The sequence below is a fragment of the Corapipo altera genome, unplaced genomic scaffold, assembly GCF_003945725.1.
Source record: "Corapipo altera isolate COAL_440 unplaced genomic scaffold, ASM394572v1 78, whole genome shotgun sequence".
NCBI lineage: Eukaryota > Metazoa > Chordata > Aves > Passeriformes > Pipridae > Corapipo > Corapipo altera.
Window position 1 is genome coordinate 5,566,118 of NW_020884904.1, and position 8,675 is coordinate 5,574,792.

General features: G+C 46.9%; 1 protein-coding gene and 1 long non-coding RNA gene across 6 annotated transcripts in view; one reads left to right on the forward strand and one right to left on the reverse strand.

The window, feature by feature from the left end:
• The window catches only part of SOX6 (SRY-box 6), a 379,857-nt gene extending 371,923 nt beyond the window's left edge, over positions 1–7,934 (reverse strand). Inside the window, exon 1 of one of the 4 annotated variants that reach the window (XM_027651062.1) lies at positions 7,840–7,934. The gene's annotated coding sequence lies outside the window, so the exon portion shown is untranslated. Of the gene's footprint in view, positions 1–2,156; positions 2,482–2,645; positions 2,664–3,385; positions 3,443–7,839 lie in introns of those variants that run through there. The other 3 variants (XM_027651061.1, XM_027651063.1, XM_027651060.1) reach the window with 3 other exon arrangements.
• LOC113950814 lies at positions 3,893–6,947 on the forward strand. Of its 2 annotated transcripts, none has more exons than XR_003528892.1 (3): positions 3,893–4,099; positions 5,499–5,602; positions 6,768–6,947. It is a non-coding gene; the product is annotated as an uncharacterized LOC113950814 (long non-coding RNA). The 2 variants fall into 2 exon arrangements; XR_003528893.1 differs by lacking the exon at positions 3,893–4,099 and adding an exon at positions 4,444–5,250 and having other exon boundaries at positions 5,352–5,602.
• Positions 7,935–8,675: the final 741 nt, after the last annotated feature.

The following is an 8,675-nucleotide window of genomic DNA, read 5'->3' on the forward strand; positions in this document are numbered from 1 at the left end:
CCCCCCGGAGAAGCGCGCTTCAAAATGGTTTTGCAGGCGAGGCTGGCCAGGCTGCGCTCGGTGCAGGGCTTCCAAGAGCAGTGCCTGGGTTGGTTTCCGTATATTCTTTGGCTTTTAATAGCTAGCTGAGGAAAAAAAGAAAGCATTATTGTTTTCTTTCTTTCCTTCTCTCATTGCCTATTCTAAATTTGACTCCAAAGTTTAAGCAGTTGAATTGGCTAATTCTGAATACAGTCTATTGAGAGACCAGACACAGCAGTATATCCCTGTATAGCAATAGATACAATGTGCTGAATTGGCAGTCTAATTATAAATGTGGCATTTGGACCTCCTTTCAGACCCAGTGCCACCTTACCTTATGAGGGAACTTCAACTACAGCAACTGTTCAAAACAAAATGCCATTACAGGATCAGCTTCACCCAACACTGGAACCAGCCAGGGGATTGTTTTACAAACAGCCTTTCTCACTTAACACAAGAATGTATTATAAGGAAAAGTTATGGATAGTGTAGAGTCTGAAGAAAACGCGTATGTAGTTTCTGCCAGGTGTCGAGCTACTTCAAACTGCAGCATACTCCAAATGACCTCATTATTTTCTTTTAAATGTACTCACTATAAATAATTATTTCTTAGTTTTACTAGAATGAGCTGCTAGGTACGCTTGGTGTTTATATTCTGAGAGTAGTGTGCATGTAACATCGTGAGCACAGAAACACGCAAAATATCCTGGCTCAGAACAAAAACCTGCCATAAGATCTTGCCAAAGAATCATGGGGTGCTGAAAAAAGTTTTTTAAAGAGTCTTTTCCAGGGAAATATTTGTATGTAATGGCAGGCTACATGCACATATCTCACATTCATTCTTATTATTTACTTTATGGTATTATAATGGCTTAATTAAGTGAGTGGGCACAAGCACGTCAATAAAACAAGTCAAGTCAAGTCGAAGTCTCAAAACAGGTTTCAAAATTGCTCCATTACACGAATACAGAAAGGGAAATTCGTTAATTTTTGGACTTCGAACTCTGTTTGAGGACTGGATAGAACTGTTCTTCTGTCCTCAGGATCAGCACTGAAGACAGAAATAGCAAAAATGTTAAAATGAGGGTAAAAGAAAGCATTAGAAACAAAGTGCCGCCCGTGTGCCGAAGGCTATTTAATTTGCTTAATAAACATATACCTTATCTACAAACAGCAGGCGAAGATATATTACTTTATCACAGAAAGTTTCACCCTCTATGTTTTTGGGAAACACCCCTAGGACAGCACTAATCTGCAGTCCCCAGGCTCCCACCGGGCTGCCTTTCCCTGCGGGCCCCCCCCCCCCCCCGCCACTCAGACACAACACTAATTGTCCTTTCACGGTGCCACTTTCACTCCTTCCCGTCCTTTCAAAACAACAAAACCGCAGCAAACCCCACGGTGAGACGGCCCGCAGGAAGCAGAGACAGCGCTCGGCTGGACAGGAGGGGTGGCTGTGAGTGACCTCCGGGCCCTGCCCGGGCTCGCAGCCCCGCGGGCTCGCTGCTCGGGGGCTCCCCGGCTCGGGGACACGCTCTGGCAGCTCAGCTGGCAATGCACGCGTGGAAGTACCTGCTCACATCCCGCCTATCTGCTCTCCCTCTCACGTATCTACACCCAGCCGCGACCCCGCCGCCGGTACACGCGTACATGCATTACACGAGCGGGCAGCGCCGGTGCCCGCTCCTCCCCGGAGCAGGGCAAGCCGCAGAGGAACACTCATTAGCTCCCACTGATGATTCCTTTCAGGATCATGAATGGAACAATTGTCAAAAACTGCGGGAAAAAAAACAAGCCCCGAGACTATTATATACAGACACAGCTTGTGTGCACGCATGTGACAGTTGCAGGCAACCCAGATTTGGTCATAAACTCTTCAGCATTATCCGAGATAAAACATCAAATTGCTTATACGGTTAAAGAGGTTTCTTATCCCCAATCAAAAAAATAAACAGCTTCGAAGGTAGTGAAACCCAGGAAAAGAACAAGCTCTTCACCAGACACACCTTGCCTCACTCGTATCTTGCAGCACCGCCTGTAAACAGCTGCGCTGGCTTGTTGCAACTGCCACTATTTTATTTTAAAAGAAGAATAACAGTAATAATAGTTAAGTGAAATACTTCCTGAAAACTTACTTTGCATTTAGTTTAGGCACTATTCTTTTTTTCAGCTCGCAAAGGAAGCCGTTTTGTCCAGGTTAGGTATTGTCTACTTATGGATCAGCCCCTGGCTAAGGGTTTATTTTAATTTATGGCTTATGCATTCTTTTAAGGTCGATTTGCATGACCTCCGGCAAAGAGCTAAGGCAGCAAGAAATCCCAAGTCGACTGTTGCCACAAAGCGGCACGCATCTCCCCTTCCCCAGGTGTAAACAGAGCTCTCTGATGATGGACTGCTCTATTCCCCCCTCCTCGTGTATCACAAATTAGGGTGCGATATCAATTTTAAAGTTTTCCGTATAACTTTATCCGAAGGCTCTGCTGGGAGATAAGGCGGCGGCGCAGCCCGGCGGCTCCTCGGGACAGCGCCGCGCCGTGGCCGATCCCGGCATTGCCGCCGCCGCTGCCGCAGCTTTGTGTGCCTCCCCGCACTCGTCCCTGGCCAACTTCAAAGCACTCACCCACCTCAAACTTAGCGGAGAACCTACAAGCACCGCTAAAGTCCCTTCGCCTTCCTCCATCCCGCGTCTTTTGGGGTTACCCGCCAGGAGGAACCCACGCGAGCGCTTCGGAGCAGTGACAGCAAGCGCTCCGCTCTCGAAGATTTATTTCGGATTTTATTTTTCCTTTCTTTCTCTCTTTCTCCCTCTCGTGTTAGTTCCTTACGTACAATATCTTCCCGCACCATGTGTTCGCCTGCCGTGGGTGATCTTAAAATACAACGTTGATCTGTCACTACATTTTAAAATAAACTCTACTCGGGAAGGATGAGAAAGTGTTGTGATTTCAAGGTACTGGGGTCCCTTAACGTCTCGGAAACCTCGGGATTCAAACAGCCCCGGAAACACGCACGGGGACGAGACTATAACTACTTTTCCCTAAAGGGAAAAAAAAAAGTAAAAAAACCCCACAACACCCTCGTGATATAAAAGTAAATAATCGTGCAGGGGGAGGCGGGGGGAAGGGGTGAATTCAGCAATGTTAAAAGCTAAACAACAGATCTATCTCCGGACGCTGCTGCTTCACTCAATTGCAACTAATAACCCATTAAAGACAGCGCAGGGGGAACCGGATTCTCTCCTGCAAAGCGACATAAATCCAGCGAAAACCCATTAAACTACCGCCACCGCCACCAAGCCACGCAGCACTACACACCACAGCAAACAACAGGTATACAACACAATAGGGCTGGTTTTCCTGGTTACCTCCTCGGGATCCAGTGTGGCACAAAGCACTGGGAGAGCCTCCTTTTTTTTTTTTTTGCAACGCGCTTCGGTAATTTTCATTAAAAAAAAAAAAAAAAAAAGGAAGGTGAAGGGGGGAGGGAGAGAGGGAAGAGGAATAAATGGGTAGTAATTCGGTAAAATAAAATAAAATAAATTAACTAGAGTCTGCTGGTGTTTCTCCGGGCCATGGATGTGCAGGATCCCGATCGTTAGAAGTTTGCGGATGGGTTGCCTGGAGATTTGGTTACAATCAGGTTCATTTTTTTTTTTTTCCTCCTGAAACAAGTGAAGGCGATGGTTACTGCTGTCAATCTTGGCAATCAATGTGAGCGGCCATGTCGTAAGTATTCAAAGCATTTCCCGTCGTGCAACATCAGAAAGTGAGTGGCCAGGGCATTGATCTGAGGAAGGCAAAAGGAGGCAGGGCTCCCCCGCCCAGACAGCACAGGCAAGATGAGACAACACAGGGAGAGAGAGGAGGGAGAGGGGAAGGGAGAGAGAGAGAGGCTGGGAGCGAGCAGGGAGAGCAACAACTGCGGAGAAAGTGAGCACAAAACAGAAAGTGAAATCGGCGCGGGCTGCCAGCCGCATCCCCGCGCAGCTATCACCACTCACAGGGCCATTAGACACATGAAACCCTACACCGCTCTGCTCTCGCTAATGACCACTGATTGCCCGGAGTGGTGAGGAAAGGTACTAGAAAGTTACCGGGGAGGGGGTGCGAGGGCGGGGCGGGGGCCGGAAAAGGAGGAGGGGGAGCGGGGGGGTCCCAGGGGAGCCGGTTCGCGGGGCCGGGGCGGCGCGGGGGGGGCGGCGTGTGACACGGGGCCGGCCCGCCCTCCTCCCTCCCGCCCCCGCACCGCACCGGGTGCGTGGGGAGGCACACGCGGGAAGAGTCCTGCCGGGCTCCCGCTCATGGGTTACAATAAAAAAAAAAAATAATTAAAAAAAAAAAAAGCTGGAGAAAGACGATGTGCAGGAGGAGGGAAGGGCTGACGGGGTGTGGAGGGAGCGGGGACGAGAGGGAAGCACTCAGCAAAGCGCTTACTGACAGCTGATAAATGGGACTCTGAAGAGCCCGATCCCGCAGCCCGGCCCGGGAGAAAAAAAAAAAAAAAAAAAAAAAGATGAAATGAAAAGTATAAATTGCTCTAGAGATGGGAGTCCAGCTACAGGGACCCGGGGGAGAGGAGGCAGGAGAAGGCACTCAAAGTCCACAAACTATTTAGTGATGCATTCAGCAGAAAGGTGAAACGTGAGTGCAGTGAAAAGGGAAAGACAGGTATGGCCGGAGAGGAAAAACTGATTTAGGACGGACTCGAGCTGAAGTTGGGATTCTCGTGGCGACGATGAGAAATTTTAGCAGCGGCACTATATAAATATCCCTCTCTCTGCCTACCAAAAGGCAACAGATAGGGACTGGAATATCAACTTGAATACCAATTTAGGAACTCACGCTCCTTTGAAAGTGCTAATGGGGGGGGGGGGGGGGGGGGGGGGCTGATCTGGGAAAAAGAAGGGAAAACTGTAAGGAGCTGAGGAGAAAATCAACCAGTGGCAGAGTACTGCAAACCCAAGAAAGTCTATCTGCTGTATTTTTGCATTCCAAAGGTAAACATGAAAGAGTCTTTCAAACTGTCAGGGGCCCGCAGATCAGGTGGGCAAACAGCGCTGCAGAGCTAACGTCTCCCTCTTTTGATATTATTCACACCTAGGCTAAACTGTTGTTAAGATGGGAGTGCGGAAAGCAACCTCAAGCCCACAAAATGAGAGAGAGAGAAGTTGTTGATTCATCTCTGTATTTTTGGCACTTTCTCCCCGTTTTCCAGAAGGCGCCTGGAACAGTTAGTAACAGACAAACTTTTTAATTTTAAAATAGCTTCATAACTTAGAGAGGCCAAAAAGACGAAGAGAAATCCTGATTTCGCTTTCCTCCTCTCTCAAGTAGAAATTTGTGGACTACGTTAGACCCAGAAGCACACTTAGCCCCACTGTGAATGAACCTTGCTTCATAAGGATGCGATTAAAATTGAGCATTAACGGGATGGCACAGGACAGACCTGACTTGGCTCTATTTCATTTTGTTAACAAGGTGTAAAACTCGACACACTACTGGAGTCATGCACGTTGCATCCTCTACCTTTGCTATCCGAGGTGCTATCGTCCCTCTCGAGTAGAGTCCAGGGAAAATGAGTTGTAAGTCAGAACCTCTTGGAATAATGGACCTATGTTATACAGTATTTTTGGGAATTACACTATAATAAAAGGAATAACCAAGTGCTATTCAGCAAGTAGCAAACACCTTGAAATAGAACTTTACAATTACCTAGTAAAGCTTTATCATCAAATTAACTGGATGAGGACATAGTAACTCATTTCCTTTCATTCTTTCAATTTTAATAAAAGAAACTAAAAAAATGACATTCAGAGACGTGGGAAATTTTATGACTGTAAATACTGAGTTTGTATTCACCTGTGTTTTGGTAATTCAAAATATGCACCTTGCTACAGTTACGTGGTGTATGGATTTAACAGCAGTAAATAGCTGCCTTTCCACATATTGCTATGTCCTTTTTAATCTTTAATTATAAGAATTTCCGTAATTGGTCACTAACGCTTTCCTTGTAACACATTTAAACCTGCTTCAAGTAAAAGAAACACCTTGACTTCTTGCATAACTAATAGCTTTGGAGCGAAAAAAAGTCTGTAAGAAAAGAGATGTAAATCAGAACACAAGGAAGAACTAGCCTGCCTCAGTTTGCAACTCCAGCAATTTGTCAGTGGAAGTTTTTTTCTTTCAAGAAACAAACAGAAAGGGGGGGGGAAAAATCAACTACTCCTCAAATGCCTCAAATGTAGCTTTCTGCTTATTAAATACGAAGCGGGAATGGGACAAGAGATGATTAAGGCATCATATAAATCTAACCGCCCACCTAGCTCCAAATCGGAGCAGCATCCCACTGCACTCCCGAAAATCCAGTGCAAGGAATGACACTGGGCTGGGGCAGGACACCGCAGGGATGCGGCCACGCTCCCAGGCGGAGCGCAAGCAACGCTCCAGCTTGTTGCTTCCCCTGTGTGATCAATTAAGTTACAGATGTAACTCACAGTGCCGGAGAGCGACAACTTCTCGGCACCAGGAAAAGAGGATTCCTTGGGCATTGTATGCAAATGTGCGTGTGTGTGTGTGGGAGCGCTGCACGGGGATAATTGTGGTTCCCTCTTTGTTTGCATAAGTGAACACCCGCCGTGTAGATCCGTATACACGTGCCGAGAAACAAGAAAACGCTTTTACTTTTAGTGTTACCCCACGTTTAGAAACCGCGTTTGAAATTACTTCCCTTGCTTTGGCTTCATTAAGGCTAAATCCAGGCAGCGCAGGCAGATGTTGAGGAAGGATGCTGACCTGCTGGGGGTCCCTGCAGAGGGAAGGGACCGGAGGCGCTCAGATCACGTCGGGACACTTACCTGTTCACAGCTGTCATTGCATTTTGCGCCGTCTGTCTCATTAAACACGTTAAAGTAAAGCAATATTCAACAAGCAAAGCAACCTGTCTGTGCGCTGAGTTGTACGTACCGCATCTTTAACATCAGGAGCAAACCTGCAACTCTTGTAAAGAGTTGGCGGAAGGGTCTCAGAAGTTTTTGATTCAAAGGGCAAGAAATGCCACTTTAAAAGTAATTCACCCACTTCTAAACTCCCCTCTCTCCCCAGTTAATGCCGGACAATTAAGAGGCATCTTTATAAATTCCCTCTGCGGACACTCTCCGGCAATGAAGGGTTTTTATAGGCTTGCTAAAGATGTTCAGAGAAACTTTTGCAAAATAATCAAGAGCATCTGAGAGAAAGCTAAAGGAAAGGAAGTTAAAGCCTGATCATCCGATTGGGAGAAAGTTTTGTTAGACTAGATAGAAGCATATTACTGCACGTTCCTTCAAAAGCAAACCCATCAGCTGATGCGAGTTCCCCTAGAACAAGAACCTCTGGCGATCTCCTCAAAATTTGGGGGACGTTTGTATTTTGTAACACTCAAAGCTAAAGATCTGACTGAAAACAAAAACTCTGAATTCCTTACAGCGTCATCTGCCAACAAAATGTATTGTCTTGGCAGAAAGAGGATCAAGGAGATTTTAATTTAATTTTAAACTGTGCATCATCTTGACAGTGAAGGAAAAAGCCGCAGCAACAATCTCCCCACTCCACCCCCCCCGTTCAAAAAAAAAAAAAAAAAAAAGGGAGGGGGGGAGAGAGAACTGGAAAAACCACATAAACTTTTACAAAGAAAATAAAAGCAAGTTCGACATGAAAACCCCTTCCTGTCTCGGAAAGTTCATTTTAAAGGTCCCCTCTGTAAATCTAAAGTGCAAACACCAGGCTAAGGTAGTGAGTGGCTGGAATTTGCATGCTGATAAGAGAAGGCTGTTGTACTTACAGTGACAGAGGGCAGGCTGCGGAAGAAAAGCTGTTTGTGTTAGCCTGAGAGTCACCCAGGGCTGCAATGAGAGGAGAAGAGAGGAGTGGGAGTGCCAAGCTGGATACACCTTCACCGCATCTCATCACATCTGCCAGCCTCTCTCTCCCTCTCTCTTTCATTTCCACATTCCCTTTGTTCCTGAAAAAAAAAAATCTACACGTCACATCAGTCCCCAGATGCAGTCTACACCAAAGAAAAAAAATGAATAATTCAATCAAACTGTGCATAGTCTCTAAGGCAATAAATCTATTGCACTTAAAGAAACGAAGGGTAATTACCGCTATAGAATTAGAATAAGGCCAGAGCGCGCAGGGATCCCAGGGTCTGTAAACTCCACGGTCAAATAAAGTTTCATTTATTTAATCCTTTGACATCCCCAATGTAAACTAAAGGGGAGGATCAGAACTTATTCCGGTTGGGTTTGAGAACGCCTGAAGTGAATGTTATAAAAGGAGAGCGCCCGTGATCTGTGACAAACACAATGCAAGGGAGTAGAAGTGTTTCACTGCATCACCTCCAGGGTCCGTTCCCCCCTCCCTAATGAAGAGCAGACCACACTCCCACTTCCACCGGCTTCTGCTGCTCGCTGCAAGTGCAGCGGGGATCACTGGCAGCCAGCAGCCGCCTTACCTGCTCCCGAGCGCCAGCACAGCCTGAGAAAAACTCAGGGGAAACGGCAATTTTGTTCCACGCTCTGGCGGAGAGGAGCCACGGGGGATTTGCACCGGCACGGATTTGACTCGGAACGCTGCCCCTGACTCGTGGATGTGTGCGGGGCTGAGGCTGGGGACTGC